This window comes from Bufo gargarizans, chromosome 7 (genome assembly GCF_014858855.1).
Source record: "Bufo gargarizans isolate SCDJY-AF-19 chromosome 7, ASM1485885v1, whole genome shotgun sequence".
Classification (NCBI taxonomy): domain Eukaryota; kingdom Metazoa; phylum Chordata; class Amphibia; order Anura; family Bufonidae; genus Bufo; species Bufo gargarizans.
In genome coordinates this window covers 181,218,497-181,239,627 of record NC_058086.1, presented here as the reverse complement: position 1 = coordinate 181,239,627, position 21,131 = coordinate 181,218,497, and the positions used below count along the sequence as shown (strand labels likewise).

The following is a 21,131-nucleotide window of genomic DNA, read 5'->3' as shown; positions in this document are numbered from 1 at the left end:
AATGTTTAATACAACCATGCCAATAGCATTGGGAGCTTCCTCTAGTGCAATGTGTAGATGATGTTTTTGGCGTTGAGTAGTCCGCATATACATGTGTGGGTGTGTTGTGTCTAAGGGTAGCATTGTTCACTGCTGAGTAATATGTCTCTATGTCATAATACTGTAAATGAACACAGGTTTAAAGGGCTCAACCAAAAGGCAACCAGCTCCCTGGGAATTCCTTCAAACCCACTTTGCAAGGAAACACCACTTGAGAATTTGGAAAGTAGTAACAGCCGCTGGAGTATTTGTTTGCAACTATAGTCCTCCATGTTCCCAGTCCATAATGCATCTTGAATGCCTCTTTTGCTGAAAGCCATTTCTCCCACCCAACCCCATACAAATCTTGGTTCGGCCAAGTAAGCATTTGCTCTGAATGTACAGAGGCAAGTAAGCCACTGCCAGACATCTCTGGTGGACTGGACATGTAAAATTCAACATACTCAATCATTTTCCTCCCGACATCATGTCGTTGTACACGTGGTAGGACATCACATACATTAAGTAGTCGCTTCCAGCAAAATCAGTGTGTTATGATTTTGCACTAATGTGTACAAGGGTCTTGGGGTGATGCTACATTTCTTTCACATTTGATGGTGTTCTTTCCCTTTCCACCAAAAGTTACCATTACTAGCATTTAAAAAGCTGTTCCTTTCAGTTACAAGATCTTTTGGTGTGATTACTGTTAAAGTTCCTCAAATAAGCATCTATATTTAGAGGAAACCTTGCACCTTCTAGTTTATTTAGCCTCAACCATCAAATGTGAATTTGATGGACAAAAGGTCACATGTGCAGATAATATATACTGAACAGGTGAAAGATAAAAAAACCTGTCCTTAAGGCTGCATTACACATTCGATAGCTGTTGGACAAATGATCAGCTATCTCTTCCGACTCCTTCAAATACATAAACATTTTGTTCAGTCAAACATGTATGTGTATTCAATAGGGAGGAGAAAACCACTGCCAGATACCTCTGGTGGCAGATTTATCTCCCAAGAGAACAAGTGTTCACTTTGCCCGATCCTTCTCTCCCTCCACATCTTCTCTCAGGGGACAGTGGGGAACTCTCCACACACACTATACTCTCGGCTGAACCTGCTTTTATCAGTGGGTTTATTTGACAATACCCTAATATGTGCAAGTGCCTTTAGGATGGATTATCAATGAATGATTGTTCTGGACCCCCACTGATAAGCAGAATGCAGTATTTACAACAAGTTAATGAGTCTGAGCTACAATACCTGGCTCAGCCACATTTATGATTGCACAACGATGTCTATAAAAAGAGTTAATGGGCTACAACACTTGCTGGGCGCTTCATTCTGCAGATCCTCTGGGCTTCCAAAGGTCAGGAACCTACGATTGCTCATTGGGTTGCCTATCCTAATATTTTCCTGGAAAACCCCTTAAATATTGACAGATTGTGGAAGCTAAAGTTCTATTATATAATGTAGTAAAAAATAAATAAAACTGGCAGCGTTAAGAGACTTATTTGTACTATAAACAAGTCAACGATTCAAACATCTTTCAAAATCAATCATGAACGATTTCAAAAAGACAAGAAGACTCTACTCAGATCTTTGGATACTGTACATTTTAAATATGCATTACAAGTTGTCCTAAGACTGTTTGTGAACTCGAAGCTTTCTCCAAGAAAAGGTGAGAGGAAAAAGAAGACAACCAAAGCGATAACATACTTAACTTTATGTGAACTATGCATTGTAGACCAGTAGGTGACATACCGTACAGTATATTTACTGCAATTATGTAGAACTGGTAAGCTATGTAATATGTCATTCTTAGCTGTGAACTTATCACCCATTTACCTGCTTTGGTGTTAAATGTTGTTCCTTGTTTTCATCAGATGTCTTCCATCTCCTTCCCCTGTTCCTCTTTCCCTAACTGGCTTATAGATCAAAGTTCTGGGGTTCTCACTCTAGGCAAAGGTTGGATAGATGATCAATGTACAGCATGAGATCTTGTCGTGACGATGTGACTCCGGCAGAGACGGGATCATCTGCATAAACAAAAGTAGACATGTCTTTTACTTACAAGCATTGGTTAAAATATACTTAAATTGAAGATAGAGAGTAACCTGTTCTGAGTCCTTCTATTCAAATTGTGGAAAGTCTCCTGGTGAACTTGCTTTCCATATGGCAGAAGCTTTCTTTAATTTGGGTTAAAGATTCTGTTCTGACCACTCCAGGCTCTGCTGTGCCTGGATAAACAGTGAAAGAACTAGGGCACCCTTTCATTTTATTGATCTATAGGGTCCTAGGGTTCAACCTCCATTAATGATTTATCCCAAGGTAGGACCTCTCCCATTTTTAAACCTACTAAGTAATATTTTAATCATAGGAAAACTCTTTCCATTTGTTTTAAAAGGGTATAGAGACATTATAAAGGGCTGAAGTAGATTCCCTGCAATCTCCTAATTCCTGAGGTCAAGGACAGTGCAGGTTTGAAATGTACATGCCTATAACAAAAACTTGAGGAAACCCTAGGTGAGCCTATTGCTCAATGTCACGTAACCTCCCATGGCTTCAAAATGTAATAGTAACCTTTACCCCTACACATTCAAAGACTATAATTATGTAATTAAAAGCAATTATGTAGTTCACAGTCCAACATTTGACTCTATAGGAGGCATGTTAGTGGATTGGATCAGTGACCTTTGAAAGTTTTGCACACTGAGCTAGAACAATGAGCCTTTAAAATGATTTTGAAGCATAATCTGATTTCAACATCTGCACAGATTATACAATTAAAAGTGGAACTAGTGGATTGTTGAAATCATTAGCAAGGAATGTCTGCTGTACACAGTGGCTGCCGTTTCTTCGTATCACTCACAGTTATAACCCCCTCCTTCAAACATCTCATGGGACCAGTGTAGTATAAAAATACATCAAGGACCCTTTAAGAGCCCATTATCATTAAAGTCAACTTTTTGCCAACACCACAGGATTTCTTAAACAAATCTCGTTATTCTTAACAGAAAAAACAACTTTCCTTAAATTAAAATATATGACTCTTTGGCCTAAAGCTGATGTCTACTTATACATTTCATTCACCAACAGCTATGCTTGTTGTCAAAAATGCACAAAAAAGAAATCATTGTAAAAAAAAACTAAAGCGACAGAAAGCTTTATAAGTACAATAATGTACCAGGAGTCTTACATCTAAGTATTTTGTATCCTCAGATAGAAATTGATGTTAATGGTAGGAGAAACAATCAGGTTCTGAAGATGGAAATATGTCTCATTGGTAGAAACAATTAGCACTGTTTTACATAAGCATAAAATGGCTTTTATGATGCTGTTACAATAATGCAGGTCATTAGATCTACAGCCTGGTTGGGATGTGCAGCAGTAATACTGACTGATGTTCCCATTTCAAGATTTGTATTTATTTATTTTATTCACTTATATAATATAGTATATTCCGCAGCGCTTTACAGACATTAGCCTCAAGCTGTCCCCAAGGGGGCTTACAATCTAAGTCACCTATCAGTATGTCTGGGGTGTGGGAGGAGACCACAGTACCTGGAGGAAACCCACGCAAACAAGAAGAATATACAAACTCCATGCAGATGTTGTCCTTGGCCAGATTTTATTATGTTAAGTTCATACAGAGGTTTCCCCAGAGACATATACAGTAATTAACCCCTTCCCCCTGAATGCATTTTAGGCCTTAGTGACCAACAATTTTTTTTTTCCTTTTTTGACCTGTGCATTCCAAGAGCTATAACTTCGTCAAAGTAGCCTTATGAGGGCTTGTTTTTTGAAAGACAAGTTGTGGTTTTTAATGGTACCTTTTTGGTGTCCATATAATCACTGATTCAATTTTATTAACTGTTTCTGGGGAGGAATGGAAAAAATGGAATGGAAAAAAATAGAAATACCGCCATTGCCCTTTTACGTTGTAAATTGTGCGACGTTCACTTTACAGCATGAATAACACTTAATTAAATTCTTGATTTTACACTTATTAGTCCCACAAGGGGACTTTGAAATGTGATCCTTTGCTTGCTCACACAGTACAGTGTACTACTTATGCACTGCAGTATATTATGCTGTCAGTAGAAACTGACAGGCAACCTATTAGGCGGTGCCTCTAACACAACTTAATAGGCATACACAGAGGGCAGACCTTGGGGCCGTCATTGGAACCTTGGCTGCCCTGTGAAGACATGGGCACCCATCAATCTAGTTTGCGGTGGTGCCCATGGGTGACAAAGGGAGTCCCCTCCCTCTGAAACCACTTAAATGCCACAGAAACTTGACGAATACCACGCCTCGTGCACGCTTGGCGTCACCTACGTCGAGCTCACGAGACGCAGTATGGTCACTTGGTACCAAAGCGTGACATTACGCCCTCCAGAGGAGAAGGTAAGGTCAGCTTGGTACGGTTTACACATACACCTCCTGTCCATGCGGGCACAGAGAGGCAACAAGCTGAGAGATCATTTTCACTGCCGCAGTGAAAACAGCGCTGTCTCAGCCTGGGTATCTGCCACCAGCTTCTCGTTTGATATAAGCACAGGTCCGCTAACGGGATTATATAGGGTGAGAAACCAACCCACGGTAGCTTATAACTAGGCCGAAACATGGATGTGGGGATTCAGTGATAGAGATACAAGATAGCACAAGAATAAATGATATATTTAATCGCCTTAAGGGCACACTAGATATAACACAATATACACAGAGACTATATACAGTGGTCTGAGGTTACAGATACAGGTGATATAGGTACAACAGGGTTAAGCAGAACAATAAGTCAGTTTACCAGATATATGAGTCCTTTGGGTAGTGATGAGTTCTTAGCAGTATTCACGTCGGAGGCAGTGACGACAGCCAGTTGCAGGTCCCTCCAAACACATTGCACGATGTGACCCCCTTTCAGAGAAAGACGCCGCCTGCTGGCTTGCATGGGCTTATGACCTGTAGCCGGCCGCTCTCCTCACCGCCTATGGGTAGGGTCCACCCCTTCTTCTCTGGTGCTGGGAACAAATGACCCATAAAACCCCTTAGGACTCATAGCCCTAGACCAGAATGTCGCAGGAAGATGATTTCAGGCCCAATTGATCCGCCTGGGTTCTGGCTACAACTAGAGTTTAAACATGGTGCCGCTATGTGGTTTCTGTGGGGAGATATGTATATCTCCCCTCCTGGGCATCCTAGCCTCAAGCCAGGACGACGTGGACGTTTGGCTTTGCCCCAGGGTCGCAAAAAGATCACTGAATTATGTCGGAGATGGACGGACGATTCATAATTCCTTATGAAATGTAGGTGCCAACATGTTTGGGAGGTATCATTGATCCTGGCAAGGGCTGATACCTCCTGCTGGGGGGTTTCCTGCAGGATCCATGCTGTCTGACTGGAGATGTGAAATGTAACCAAATGTGGCCTGCTAGGAGTTTTCTGCTACCTGGCTGCGGCTTTGAAGCAGGGCCCCCCTGTAGAGCTTGATTTCCTCTGCCATCTTTCAGCAAATGGTGGGTGTGAGGACATGGCTGACAGTAAATATTAATCAATTTTCCTTACAGACACTATTTACAATGGCATCTAACTGGTTAATAGGCGGGGAACGATGCTTCTGCTGATCTGGGCCTTTAAGGTGGGAGCCCAGCTGTCTTCGCTGCATGAGACATGGATTGCACAGACTAGGTAAACATAAGAAGGTGGTGATCTAGAATAAGGCCCCTTAATGACCTCTGTAAAATCGGTGATCATTAAAGGGTTAAGAAATAGACTAGAATAGAATAGAAAACAGCCTAAATAGGTTTTCTGGTTGTCTGGCCTTTCACGAAGTAGCAGCATGAGTTTGAAAGTAATATCTGTGTGAACTTGCAAATTTCTGTAGCCATTGGCAGTCGAGAGTGGGTGTTTTGTGGCAATCTCATCACCTTATCAAAACGCAGCTTCCAGTTAAGTCCACAGATCCCCTGAAGTCCCCTGAGTATCTCATCTATAAACCAGCAGCTTTGGAGGACCAAAAAAAATGTCATGTATTACATGTACAATGCATTAATTTCAACTGGTACCGTGCAATGTTTCATTTCCCCTGTGTTGGTGCTGCAGGGAAATTAAACACCTTCTGGTGAGCTCCTGCTTAGATGATTACTAAAGGCCATTATTCAAGAGAAATTTCTCTTTAAGCACTTCTATAAATTAAGTCAATAAACATAAGTTTTCTAAAATTGAAAATTACATGACATTACACTCAATTTCCCTTGTTTCACCAGTCATCCTATAAAATCCAGGATATGATGTTCTGTTGCAGCTAAATTATTTTATAGACAACATAATAGACTGATATATACTTAACACCATTTGATATTAATAGTTATTATCCATTTGGAGGTTTGTATTATGTGATATTGGTCCAGTGTGTGCCTAGAGACGGCTAATTGGTTACCCATTTGCCTAATTCTACTTCCTACTTGCATTAGTTTTTATATACATCCTGGTCATCAATATCAGGTATCTAACTGCAGGATAGAAATTCATTCATGTTTTCCCCCTGTTTCCTTAGCATGTGATTCTCCTGGGCCTCTTAGGATGCACTTAATAAGTAACATATTATTTTGCCAAAAGGAGATCCTTGAGCTGGCCTGGGGAATGTATCACAAATTAGTAACAGAGCCACAAAACTGCGATACAGTTGTTACTTCAAGTCAGTTTTGCAAAAAAAATATAAAAAAATTAGAACATAAGGAACAAAGCATTCAAAATAAAGTCTAGGCATAAACTATTTGTTTCTAAATATTACTTTGTATATTAACTTATTATTTTCATTAAAGCGCCATTCATGCCATGGTGCTGTACATATTAAACGGGGTATACATACATAATACAGACAATTACATACTAAAGTTCTTGACTCTACTTAGTTAATCCCTACACCTCCTGCGAAAAAATTGGAGGAACAATATTAAGGAGGATGCCCAGGCTTATATAAAAGGGTCTATTTTATATCTTGTCCATGGGCTGTGTCTGGTATGGAAACTTAGCTAGATTAATTTTGTTAAGGAGGTGGATGTAGATCTGCTGTGCCACTGAACAGATTTGACTTAGAGCTACTCCTAAGGGCTATACAGGGATCTGGACTTCGATGCAGGGGAACCATAAGGCTGCTACCTTTGGAGTAGTCTCTTTTCAATGGCTGCTGACTCGCAGGGGTCAAGAGACAACAGTGTGGTGCACCCAGGGATTAGGCAAAATTGTGGTCAGGAAACAAGACAAGTTCATGGCAGAGTATGAGAGTATGTGCAATCCAGTAAATAGTCTAAAGATCAGGGTGGGCAGAACAGGGTCAAAATGAGGAACAGGCAGCAAAGGCTCTAATCCAGTAATTGGCAGAGATCAATACATGCAAAGCAAACAGGACAATGGTGCACCTTTGCAGGACACCAGCAAACTAGACTCCGTTGCTCAGGCAACCTCTCCAGTTGAAGAGTTCCCTATATAACCAATGGCATGCTGCCATTTATGAGGCTGAGAGGTATGCACTCATGCTCTCTACAAAGAAGGGAGGATGGAGGTGTGGAACACAGACCCATCAGACCCCAGGCTGAAGTGATCTGGGGGCAGCCCTGAAAGCACAGGTGTATGCCAAGGGGAATGGACCACCAGAGGAAACACATGAACATGGTGAGTAATCCAGTGGTTGGATGTTGGAATAACACACTTTAATGGGGGCAGGATGAAACACCAGACCTTGGGCGAAAATTTTGCTTTTTCTGGGGAAAAGAAAAATCAAAGCCATTTTTGTAATCTTTGACAACCTCATTAATAATAATACATCACAGAAATTTCAACAATGTTGTCAGATAATTAACCCTACATTTACAGATTGAAATAATTTTAATTGAAGAAAGTAAGATGGTTGCAATGTGATTTACTGTTAGTTTATGAAAATCGAACATAATAAAAAATATATCAGTGAATGATCCAGGTAATGTTCTTATAGTAGCAGAATGGAGCTAAGATTTCAAAGACTGGCCACATATAGGCATGGACTGTTATAGATTATACATTGAAGGTTTCAGTATGTATATCAGATACGGCTAAAATATTAACCCAAAATGTTTCTAATTGCTACAAAAGACTCTGAAATATGAATGTGGTGAGGCTGTCCAGCATTAGGATCTGTCAAAGTGGAAATCAATTAACCTAAATTATATTGTCACACCTTGGCAACTGCATGAACCTAGTAGTTTGAAAGGGGTTATCTCACTTTCCATGTGTCTTATTAGGTCTGCACGGGCCCCAAGTCTAGGAGCCAGAATCGAGAGCCACTCTAAGCTGATATAGTCAGTCCACGCAGTAGTTTATGTAGTGCCCTGGAGCAGGGAGTACTTTGACATTTGCCTATAGTGCCTTGGACCAGGGTACCAGCCTTCTGAAGAGAATGAGGCACAGTTAGCTCAGGCCTTTCCTCAGCATCAAACCCTTTTTTCTGCCAGGGAGGAGACTGGAGAAGCCAGCCCAATGCCTCAGCCTGTATTGTTTTGTACCTGAATTCCTCCAGTAAAGAAGCACCCTGGTTTACAGCAGACCCTGACTCTCTGGACTTATTTCCCATTGGGGTGCACCTTGCCTTACCATCTCTTCCGGAGAGCAGCAACATGTGGTGACACCTCGACGGTGTCCGGCGGACCCAGGGTAGCGTTGAGGCACCCCAAACCCAGCCACTGCATTTACCTTTCATTTGAATCACTGCCTTTTGACACTACAATTTCTGGCCAGGTACAACTGTCTTATCTTTTCTTAGCATGTTATAGCGTTTGAAGAGCTGAGTAGACCGATATATAGTTTTATGAAAAAATATCTTTTAAACAATTTAATATTTAGTTGTTTAAAATCCCTTCTGCCTCTGGTTTTTTATGAGTCCAAGTGGAATTCTATTCACACAGGGAAGGCTCATTCATTGACTGAGACCACCCATTGGACTCATAAGCCCAGTGTTTCGTAGGGAAACTATCAAAATGGTCCCAATGACAATGAAATCCAAGAAAACGTTATCTACCTTGAGATTGGCTTTTAACGTCCAATACTGTAAATGGGCATTTTCACCCAGGAACGCATTAGGACCTCAAAATCATTTTATGACATGTTTTGCCTGGAAAAATGTTCATTCCGCCTAGTAAATAAAGTTTTCTATTAACCATTCCTTGGAAACACAAAAGTAGCAAAGCTGCTTAAATTCTCCAAGACGTTTTTCATGTATGATGATGACAAACAAATTTTGGTATGCATTAACATGGAACATATCAACATATAACCCCAGGCAAGATCACTTGGAATTCTTAATATGGCTCTCCACGTTTAGCCACTGTGCATAAAATTGTCATAAACTTCCCAGAAGGGGCTAGAAGGGCTAATTACTTTTCAAATTCCATAGGATGGTAAAATCAAGTAGAGGGAGAAGGATACCTCCCACTGGTTTAACAAGATAATCTGTCTCCTAAGTTCACAGCTCTAGGTCTGTATGTGGTTTAGTATGCACTGCCATAAAAAGGATAAAAGCAAATAAAATGTTTTAATAAAATGAATGTCCTCTTAACAATTGTTCTTAGACTGTGTGTATAATGAACCCTGATTTTCCAGTGCTGTCAATAATAACTGTATGTTTTTTAATATATTTTTTTACAAAAATAAAACTTAACACTTAGTAGGATGGTAAAGAAAAAAAAAAAAGAATTACCGGTATAATAATAATAATTATGGCAGAACCAACAAACAACAAGGATCAGGAGTCATAAAAATAAGCTAAATATTTCTCTTGTTTTCCCCTCTAGGGATTGGGTTTGGAAATAAAAATGTCAACACTCTATTTCATCAGTTTGCCCAGTTATTTGAGGTATCAATGGCCAAAAAAGATATTTTGTACCCACGCACTGAGATGAACTCGGCATTACCCAATGCTAACAGCATTAACCACAGTGATTAGGAGGGCAACAACTGGAAAATCCCAATTGTTTTCCTGTAAAAGAAAGAAAATAAGGAAATTCTTGTTTGTCTCTTGGGGACATCGGCTGGCCTCAGAAAACCAATGAATTTATGCAAAGAATAACATAACATAAGGGTAAGTCTGCTGAACAAGAAGAAATTCCCATCAGCTCGATGATATGATGTGTACTTTATACTTCACACCACCGATTTCCACAAATGTCTGTTTTTCCTTTTGTGAAATGTTATACATTCCAGGCTCTGGTACCTTTAACTCACACTGTTCTCCTCTCTAGGTGTTGAAATGTTGAGATCGACTAACTGGGATGGTGAAACATACAAGAAAAATAAAAACAGCCAAAATGGGACATTGATCTCCCGGGAGCGCTAAAGAGTTCAGCACATGCAAAAATCCAAAAACTTTGAGGGAAGTCATTCCAGAAATGCAGAGGCACAAGGGCGCCACCGTCCAGAGGAACCTATCTAAATGACTTACGTATGTAACAATATATCAATTTTAAATCAAGCTTGTCAATGCTGTACTCAAAGCTTAAATCTTTCTGGTTAGATTACAAGGTGGAGTAAAATGAAAGATCTAACTAATCTAGGATCAACTTCTTCTCAGTTCAAAGGCTACGGCCCTCTCTCCTCAGGATCAATTGCAACGTCCTTTGAAGAATTGCCCTCAAGTTCATTGAAGAAATTTCACTGACTATGACAGATTTCAGCTTAAAAAAAGATAACAGAAGTTCAAAAATGACAGCCAGTGTGTAAGGTATTCTTTATGTTATATATATGAATTGGGTGTACCCTTAACTCTTAATTGCCACATGGCTGAGAAATGTATCGAAGAAAAAACTACATTCAAAATGATAAGGTTACAAAAACATAAAATGAATGTATTTATATAGAGATACAGGGAGACATTTATCATTTGTGGTTGTTTTTGTGACCTAAAATGATGACTGTTACCAATGTTTATTACTTCTGTGATGCTATAAAATATCAGGCATAATCAATCAAAATGCATTAAAACCTATGTCCAACTTTTTTTGCTCTAATGTGTGTAAAATGAAAATGGAGCAACTTTTCAAGCAGCCTTAATAAAATATCCTATTGTTTTGTATCTATAGCCTCAGTGTAGACCTTTGTGTTCACCATATGAGTAAAATTACTAAAATTATTTCGCACAGGCTTTAACACATGAATCATCTGGTAGCACTTTTTTTTTAAATAGGATAGTAAAACAACTTGCTCCTTAAGTGTCTTTTATAATGAAAATAGCAAAAACTCAAACAACTCAATTACAAATAAAAAACAATCAGCGAGCCAGGTATTCATACTCAGAATGGGTGACACATGTTCCATCCTTGGATCCCAGGTTGCAGATTCTGTACTTTGTAGCATACTTCCTTGCAGAAGTGAAAGAGTTGCTCTCAGCTTAGGCATTAATTGAATATACACAGTATATGCTATATAGGCCTGATAGGTGCGAGTCTCTCCTCTAAGACTGTTGGCAGAATTGAGACCAATTGGGAGAACTAGGATTTGGTGACCGCTGTTCACCGATTCCCAGCTTTCACATTCTGCATGCACTTCAGTGGAGAGGTGGCTGTGCTTGTGCATGGACCCCACTACTGAAGTCTATGCACAGTAGGCTGGGTTCACATCTCTGTTTTGTTTTCCGTTCTTCTGATCCGTCAGAAGAACAGAAAACAACAACAAAAAAATGGATCCTGTATTTTAAGCATCCTTTATTCTCAGTTGTGCACATTTTGCATCTGTTTTAGCCATTTTCATCAGAGATGCGTTATTTTACACAGAAAAAATACATTTTTTTCCATCTGAAGTATCAGTTCTCAGATGGAAATGGCTAAAACGGATGCAAAACGTGTATAACTCTGTATAACAGATGCTTAAAATATAGGATTTGTTTTTCTGTGTTTTCAGTTCTTCTGACGGATCAGAAGAACGAAAAACAAACAGGGGTGTGAACATAGCATTACAAGTGCTTGCCAAGCTTTTCATGTAACACCTATAACCTTCAATGGGGAGGACCAATATCAAGTGGAGGATCACCATGGACTTCTAAGACCCTATGGCTCAGGGCAACCAGTGCCTACCTGAGCCTTTGCCTATTCGAATGCTAAAATGAACAGATTATTCTGTGAGCCATATACTAAGAATCCGAACAACAATCTACTTTGGACAGGACAGCTGACAAACACCTAATGCCAATGGATTAGTGGGCCAACTGTTTAAATCTATCAACTGCTGTACTGATATTTGTGGGACAATACATGTATAATAAGTAAAAAACCTTCAAGATGTTATCAGAAGATCAATAAAATATTTTTAAAGATAAAAATCAATGGTAGTTATTTTCTATAATTTATTTTTAAATCTGGAATTCATTGCAGTCATCGTTTATTCTCTTTAAGATGATACTTTATGCTATTATAACATCACTTATCTGTTTCCCAATAAGTGTAGTTCTGTTTCCTTAATTGCTCTAAAAATGTTTCCCTTTTTTGGGGGGAATATTTTTTTTCTATTAAACATTATTAGAAATTGCAGGTCACATTTTTGACCTTGTGGCTAAAAAGAGGCATCGGTCAAAACGGAAACAGAGATCCCCATGCCATCTCCAGCTGACTCCAATTTAGCTAACCACTTGCAGCTGAATATTAGTCTATATATTATACAACAATTAGAACCTTTCAAGCAATTCTCAGCCATGACTATTTTGTGGCAGGATTTACGTGCAAATGCCCAGAAAATGATAATTTAAGGAGCATTTAAAAAATATTGTACATCACATCACTCACTGTATATTATTGGCTATCAATAAAAAATGACAGAGCATCATAGTATAGTATATATAAAATGGAAACCAATAACACCTCAAAATGGACATCCTAAACCTCTCATTGCTAAATGAAATGGCAGCATTTCCTAGATAAGCCCATTACAATCTAGCATATTCTAGGAACTGGACGGTTAAAGAGTAGATAACTTAGACCCACAAGTTGGATAACCCCTGGGCAGGGAAGAAGAGAATTGATATTGTCCGAGCCATTGCTCACTATTGAGAATGCTTTTCTAGATTAAAGAGGTTATCCGGTAATTTATATTGATGACCTATCCACTGGATAGGTCATCAATATTAGATCGGAAGGAGTCCAACACCCAGGACTCCCGCTGATCAGCTGTTTAAAGAGGCTGGCGCTCCGTGAGTGCCGCAGCCTCTTCCTAAGCCATGTAACATCACCGTACATCGGTGACATGGCCTAGTTGTGCCGCTCAATCCCATTGAAGTGAATAGGGCTGAGCTGCAATACTAAGCACAGTTGCTATACTATGAAAGGCACTGTGCTTGGAAAGCTGTCAGGAGCCGGCTGCATTCACCACAGCTCCAGTTAGCACAGCGGCACCCTGTAATTAGACCCCCACCAATGTGAGGATGGGTCATCATTATCTTTACCTGGATAACCCCTTTAATAACATCGTGGAGAAATGTAAACAGTTGATAATATATCAGTACAAAGGCACCTTTACGCAGGTCAAAAATGTGCCCGTTAGCAATTATCTGGTGGCGTAAACGTGCCGCCGATTACCCGATAAACGAGCGAAGCACTCGTTCTTTGGGTAATATGCTCGTTTGTGTAGGCACCTAAATTGTTGTTTGCCGGCAGCAGATCATGCTATCTAAACAGCGCTCTTCTGCGGGCAAACAATAATTATGTACGGGGAGGAGCAATGGCATTAGCAATCATTCCTTCCCCTACTATGGAGGAGATCGTTGCATGTAAATGAAGTAGTCTCCATCACTAATGACAGGAGCTTACCGAGAAGGAACGCTTCCTTCCCAACAATCGCCTGCTAAATTGTCTCATGTAAACGAACCTTAAGGGTCAAAGCTCCATTTTCTTTTGTTCCCCAGCTCTGACACAGAGTCTTAAAATGCCCCTCAAGACAAAAAAACACATTAGCTGGGCAACAGACAGAATTCTAACATGGTATAATGTTTTCTATCTTTTTAGCTGGGATCTGCTGACTCCCGGGCCCCTATTTTGCCACCCATGACTACTTCACTTTTCAGACTTGTGCATTGGTAGTCTAAAGCCTTTCCTACTGCCATCACATTATCCCGTTCTGTTCATGTGAGTTCACATGAGTATCTTGGACAACCCATGAAGCTGGTAGTCTGAGAAGCAGCTCAGCCCTCTTGGGTTACAGACAAGAGATTTCCATTTCAAAAGAGGAACAGGAGGGCACCATTGCCCAGTTAATGTGATTTTTTTGTCTGGAACCAGAGGGTAGCATTAATAAAAATATATATAATCTACATGCCCATAGTTACCATTAGGGAAAGATTAATTAGGATAAATGTATACAGCTCCCTTTGAATTCAATAATAAATCCACCTTAAGTAAAGTGCTAAGCTCCCTCTAGTGGCAGCTCCATGCAGCCAGAATTTTGTCATTTGACCGGGTATACAGGGAATTTGGAGCTTCAAACACTATAAAGATATAATATGAGATGAATAAGCATAAAAGTTTAAAAAAATCTAAACTATACATAGAGTTTTTATTAATGCAGCAAGCTTGGCTGCAGTCTGAGGTAAGACAATTAATGACACGTAGGATATCACATGCTCCGTGCTCTTTTACCTTTGTAAAATATAAACTTTCTATTGAAATGATATCTAGTTGCACACATAGGTCAATTTTTCTCTACTGTCATATTAGATATGGGAGATGTCTATACAATATGTCTATATTTTCGGGATTGTACTTCCTTCATGGCCTGGGGTGCAGTTTTTGAAAATCACAGCACACTAAAGTGCAAGGTTGACAGCCCAAACAAAGCAGAGGAAGAATAAAGCAGTATTCTTAGTATTTCCTGCATGACGAGAGCTGACATTTGACTGCTGTTATGTGTAACAAATATGAGACACACAGAGGATACATTCAAGCTGTAGACAAGTTTATCCATTTTGATTTTATGTTGGATTCTTGAGAGACATTAATTCCCCTTCTCTTCCTTTTCCCTACATTCTTGTAGCTCTAAAATTGACCTTGATGTTTCACAGGCGGTAATCAAACGTCTGAGCTATCAGGTGCGCAGAATGAATGGGCTAAAAGTATGTAAATCTGTGGATGAAAAATGTAATAAATAAATGCATACACATAGATATAACCCCAAAGAAAAAAATTACAAATAACTGACAACAGTATGAGTTAAGCCATATGGTTGCATAGCCTTACTCCATTAAAAAATCGAAGAGTGACGGTAGCTTACCCTAATATCTTATGTGTTAAATGTCACACACAAGGATATAAGAAGCTGAGATACGGGGAGATGTTTATTAGGATGCTTACAATGAACAGTTAGTGGTCAACAGTCATTTTCTTCCCCTAACAAAACATTGAGCGGTTTGGGCTTCAATCACATATGCAGCTTTGAAAGGGCATCTGTCAGCAAATTTGTACTTATGGGCAGCACGGTGGCTCAGAGGTTAGCACTGGTGCCTTGCAGCGCTGGGGTCTTAGGTTTAAATCCAACCAAGGACAACATGGAGTTTGTATTTTCTCCCCGTGTTTGTGTGGGTTTCCTCCCATACTCCAAAGACATACTGTTAGGGAACTTAGATTGTGAGCCCCATTGGGGACAGAGTGATGCTAAGTAATATATAGTAGCGCTATATAAGTGCATAAAATAAAGAAATAAAAAAATATGAAACAGGCTGATCTGTTGAAGGCATCTGTGTTGGTCCTATGTTCGTTCATATGTTCCCCGCATTTCTGAGAAAAAGTTTAAATATATGCAAATAAGCCTACAGAAGCAACAGGAGTGTTGCTATTTAACCTAGAGGCTCTCCCCTTTCTGCAACTGCCTCACCCTCTCCATTTTGATTGACAGGGCTCCAGGCAAGTGTGATCACTTTTACAATGCCTGGCCCTGTCAAAGTGCAGATGGCGCAGCAGTTGCAGAGAGAGAAGAGCCTCCCTGTTGCTCCTAGAGGCTCATTTGCATATACTTAAACTTCATTTTTCTCAGCAATGCGGGCACATATGAACATGGGACCAACACAGATGCTTTCAGCTGCCAAACGCACATTTAAAAGGTCAGCCAGTGTCATACCCGTGACAGGTGGTAGAAGATCTGAAAGACTGGCTGCACGTCAGTGATCTGACAGCTTCTTTTGGTTTCACTTTGTCCATCTGTTGCTGGGATGTCCACATCTCCATTTCAGGTGTAGATCATGTGACCATTACTACTCTCTTCTTAGTCTGGCTTTACCCATCACTCCTTGCGGTTGATGGCTCATTCTGGTTGTGGATCGTTTGGTGTCTGGATCTCGGCTGAGTTCCTACTTTCCATTTACAGGGAGTTAAGTGTCTTTCCTTTTTGTATTGTGTTTATTTCCCTGTCTCTTGGTACCAGACCTGAGGCAGACTCTTGTTCCTTCAGCTGGGAAGGACCAGGTCATCTGTGGCCCAATCACTATATTCAGGGCCTTCTAAGGTGAGCCAGGCTTAGGTTACTGCGGATGAACAGTCCTACCATCGGGGTCTGTTCATTCTGTTAGCAGTCAGGGCTCGGGTTGGGATTTATTAGGTGGTGACCTTTCCCCTTTCCCTAGTTTTCAGGCCTGGTACCATCTCCCTCCCTTTTGTGTTTGGTGTGGAGTTCCCCTCCCACACCATGCAGTGACAGCCAGTTTCATAGGTACCAATCTGCTGACAGATTCCCTTTACCACCTTTTCTTTTTCAACCCAAGTCAGTAGTGGATTGAAAATGAAGGAAACAAATAAAGAAAATACTGATACTGACTGATTTCTATCTTCTACTGTGTCTGGCATAAAAAACTACCAGAAAAAATAAGAGTGATTTCTGCTTTAGGGAGTCAAAATAGAACATTGCTGATCCCGTAGAGTCACTAGGTTAAACACAAGAGTAATTTATGTGGGTAATTTACGAGGGCTTTCACTTTACCTATATTCCTGTTGTACTAAAATTGACCTTGGGGTTCAGATACGGATTTAAAATGAATAGCTAAGGGTTGTTTTTCAAGAAGACAACCTCTACTCTACTGCCTGGTGATCAGCTGATCGAACAAGGAAACTCTTTCACCATAATTTTCCCCTGCAGTGGCCACTGCTAGGTAAAAGTAGTATTGCATGTCTGCTGCTCAAACGAGTAGTTAAACATATACATAATACATGGATGGATCGGGTTTGCCAGAGTAAAAGCCCCTCTTGCTTCCTCTTACTTAGTGTCCTCTTTGGGAGACCCTCCTCTCTGTTTTCAAATAGGTTTTTAATGTCATGCAATACTTTTTAAGATAAAAACATTATCTAAATATGAAAAAAAAATCAATAACATAAAATTTATTGCACTTAATGACAATATCCATTCTATCACACATCAGACAAACAAGGGTGCAGAAAGCTGAAATATGTAGAATTGTATAAAAGAGTTCTTACAATTCAGGGTTTGTGGTCAACTGTACGTTTCTTTCCTTCAGTAACTAAATAGCGACCTTGCAGGTTATAAGGAGTTCTCTAAGTTTTTAAAACATGTTCAAATTAGCTGGATATGTGCTCGATTTACTCACCCTTGTTCTCCATTCTCCACCAGTTTTTTTTCATACCATGCACAGATAATATGTCATCCTAACACATGACCATGGCAGCCAATCACAGCATGGGAATAAGGGACAGCCCCAGAGAAGCGGTAGAAGATTATAAATGTGAATAAGTCATTTGAAATATTTTTAAAAGCCTAGAAAACTCTTTTGAAACTGGCAATTTTCACCCAATAGAATCACTATGTGAAGCTAAGTCTACATTTTAAAATGAAAGCAAGATTGATGGCTATCTTTGGTAATTTATGTGACTTATCCATCCATGAATAAGCCACAGTTTATACCATAACTAATAGACAAGTCATCCAACAGCCCCAACCACATAACTTAGCTAAGGACCTGTGTGTAAACATGTCTCTCAAGGTGATCATATGTGGGTTATCTAGGAATACAAGTGTATCCAAACCATAAATCAGTTGTTTGCACATGAATGTTTGGTTTTTGGGAAGCGCAGGAATGTCGGTGTCACTGCTCTGCTATAAACACGCAGCACTGTTCTTGCATTTATGATGTACTATATCACAGATAGAGACAAAGCTGAAGATAGAAAGAGACAATGCAGAACGTTCAATCCTGTTCCTAGTGCAAGTTGGAAATTCTAAAATGTACCTAAACAATTTTTGGGGAGGAGAAAAGCCACAACATTCTTCATTTTCTGAAAAATGTTTTTGCAAAGACTGGTAATTTTAAATAGGTTTTTCCAAATTTGGGGTCTATCAGTAACATTGGGGAGTGAGAACTGAAGAAGTTACGTTAAAGCATTGAACACAAGAGCATAACAAGTAATCACGGAGCACCATAGGAAAATTTACAATGGGGGTTCTAGTACATAATGCTAAAATGTTTACGATTATTTTTGTCTCAATAAGCGCCATGCTTCTTATAATGCACAGGGATAATACACATAGTGATGTCACATCATAGAAATAATGCACATAGCAATGCCAAAGTAAAGTAATCATAAACAAAGTGATGTCATAGAGATATACACAGTAATGCCACAATATAGTAGGTTACAGCCATGTCATAGTAATGGAATAATGCACATGGTAATATCAGAGCCAAGGATAATGTAACTAATAATGTCACAGTGAAAAGACATTACACGCAATGTTGTGACATCACATGAATAATGCACATAATGATGTCACCATTCACAGTCATTGCTAACTGTACCTATAGGTCCCTGTTAGATATGGCTTCATTCTACACTATGGTTTATATGTCTGGTAATGCAGTGAATGGAACTAAGCTGCAATATGAGACACAGAACACAGACAAAAGTGGCCTCTGGAAAAAGGAAAACCTTCTTTGAAATTTCAGACAACCAGTAGAGTTTGTTCAGGTTGTCCTCACACCTTATATATATCAATGCATTTATATGAAAGGTCATCAAAATACTGTTTCTATTATCCGCCTCAGAAAATAGTATAATCTTGTTTTATGCCTTGATCTATAACAATACCTGTGTCATCAAAGGCTAATAACACCCATGGAGTTGCCCAGTATGACTCTTGACAAGAAAGCCATCAGAATGGACAACTGCGGTGCAGGAAGTGACAAATATTGTTTTCCTTTATACAGTCTATTACACTTATGGAACTGCTCCCAATTAAAATAGCTTTTGAGCTTCTGTGTGATTTTATGGGATTAAAAGAAAGCAAAGGAAAACCTAGGAATATTAATTGTTTAATGGCAGGTCCCGATGAAGGATGAAAGCCCAGATTCAAGCTTACAGCTGAATTTAGGCACCTCAATTGATAATAATAATAATAAAGGAACACTAAACACACAAACTGCACAAAGAATGTCCAAGCACTTCCTTACTTCCAGCCTCATATTATGACTAAAACTGAGAGATATACAGAAAAACCTTCTCTCTGTGTCCCAGGAGATCAGCCATATCCCACCCTTCTCTTGCTCATCCCTTTGTGTCTGGCTGTAAGACCACTGGCTGGAGCAAGAGCCTCCCTGCTGCGCCCTGTCTGCAGTAAAACCAAAATGATTGCTAAACCCAGCCCCCTTACTAAGCCACAGACACCTCCCATCAGCACATAGCTGAAGATGGAAGAAATCACCAGGAGATTAATCCCTGGAGGACTGTGGCCCCTTCAGTTTTTTTAAGACACAGAGAAAATCTACAAATACAGCTGTGGCTGTTACAACATCTTAGACCCAATCAAGTGAATGTTACAATTACATAACATCTATTCAACCCAGGAAAAAAATAACTGTTCCCACCACCTAAACTTACAAGGCCTTTCCCACCAAAGTAAGTAAGGGTAGATCACTAAAATGAGTGTAGGTCCAACTAATGGACACCACCATAGATCACATATCATTCCATCATGCCAGGAATTCTTTGTTTTTTTTGGGCTGCACAATGGCATTTGTGAAAGCACCTCGATGATAGGTCAGAAGTAATGCTGTGCCCACAATGGACTCTTATAATTTACCAGTGCCGTGATCCCTTTATTCCGGTGAACGGTAGGGGTGATTGGACATTGATGGCATAGCCTAGTGTTTAGTTCTTGTAATGGATCATTGATACCCTCACCCTCAGCGAAATTATAGATTTTCAGTTACAAGGTATTTAAAAATTTATTTTCTGAATAGACACGTTAATTATGAAAAAATAAAAAAACGTATTCATATGTTCAGGTTTTGGAAGGGCACACTATTTTTCCCATTAGAATGTTTAGTTTTTTCTTACTTCTGTCAACAAATGTCCATGAACTGTATTAGGAGGGTCAGTGGGGCCTTGGTGGACTTGTTATGGTCTCATAACCATCTGAAAAATGGCTGCCTCCTTCATGATTATTGAATTAAAAATAGGTGTACCATGAATATTTAATGTTTCCCTTTTCACAATTTATAAAAACCTCATGCCAACAAAAAAGCAAAAAAAAATAAAAAATGAAATTATCACTTGAAAGACAATTTTACTGTCTCAGATATTAAAAGACCGGTCATCACTGTGCTATTAGACAACCAAAGACTTAAAGTCTGCCCCTCTCTTATATACACTACTGTGCATAAAAGTAAGATCACACATGACCTACTGAAAACAAACACCAGAATCCGCAGACGTGATGTAAATGAGCCGTGCTCTTTTCATTTGCATATATTGCGTAACGATAACATTCCCCAGCCGTTGTGCAATGACTTGGTTCACACAATGCAAAGTTTCACTTCACTTCTGGTAAGCTTGACAGAACCCTTCTCAAGGCTGTCACCAAACCTACACGTCTTACAATTACAATTTCATTAGATGAAGATGAGACACAATGGAGGAATCTACAATAGTTTGCAGCAAACAGTCACTTTAAATGTGGCGTGACCGGTTCTAACAACAAGCCTATAGCATTGCATCTACTGTGTGCTTTGTTCGGTGGGTGAACAAGTGGGTTGATTATAGCTAGTCATAATATAAAATATGTTGCAACACTTTGTAATGGCACTTGAACCAAACGCTTTGA

General features: G+C 39.6%; 1 protein-coding gene across 3 annotated transcripts in view; it reads right to left on the bottom strand.

The window, feature by feature from the left end:
- ERC2 (ELKS/RAB6-interacting/CAST family member 2) overlaps nucleotides 1-21,131 on the bottom strand; it is an 881,888-nt gene that overhangs the window by 130,795 nt on the left and 729,962 nt on the right. For all 3 annotated transcript variants that reach the window (XR_006390837.1, XR_006390839.1, XR_006390838.1), the window contains one exon: nucleotides 1,869-2,059. The gene's annotated coding sequence lies outside the window, so the exon portion shown is untranslated. The remainder of the gene's footprint in view (nucleotides 1-1,868; nucleotides 2,060-21,131) is intronic.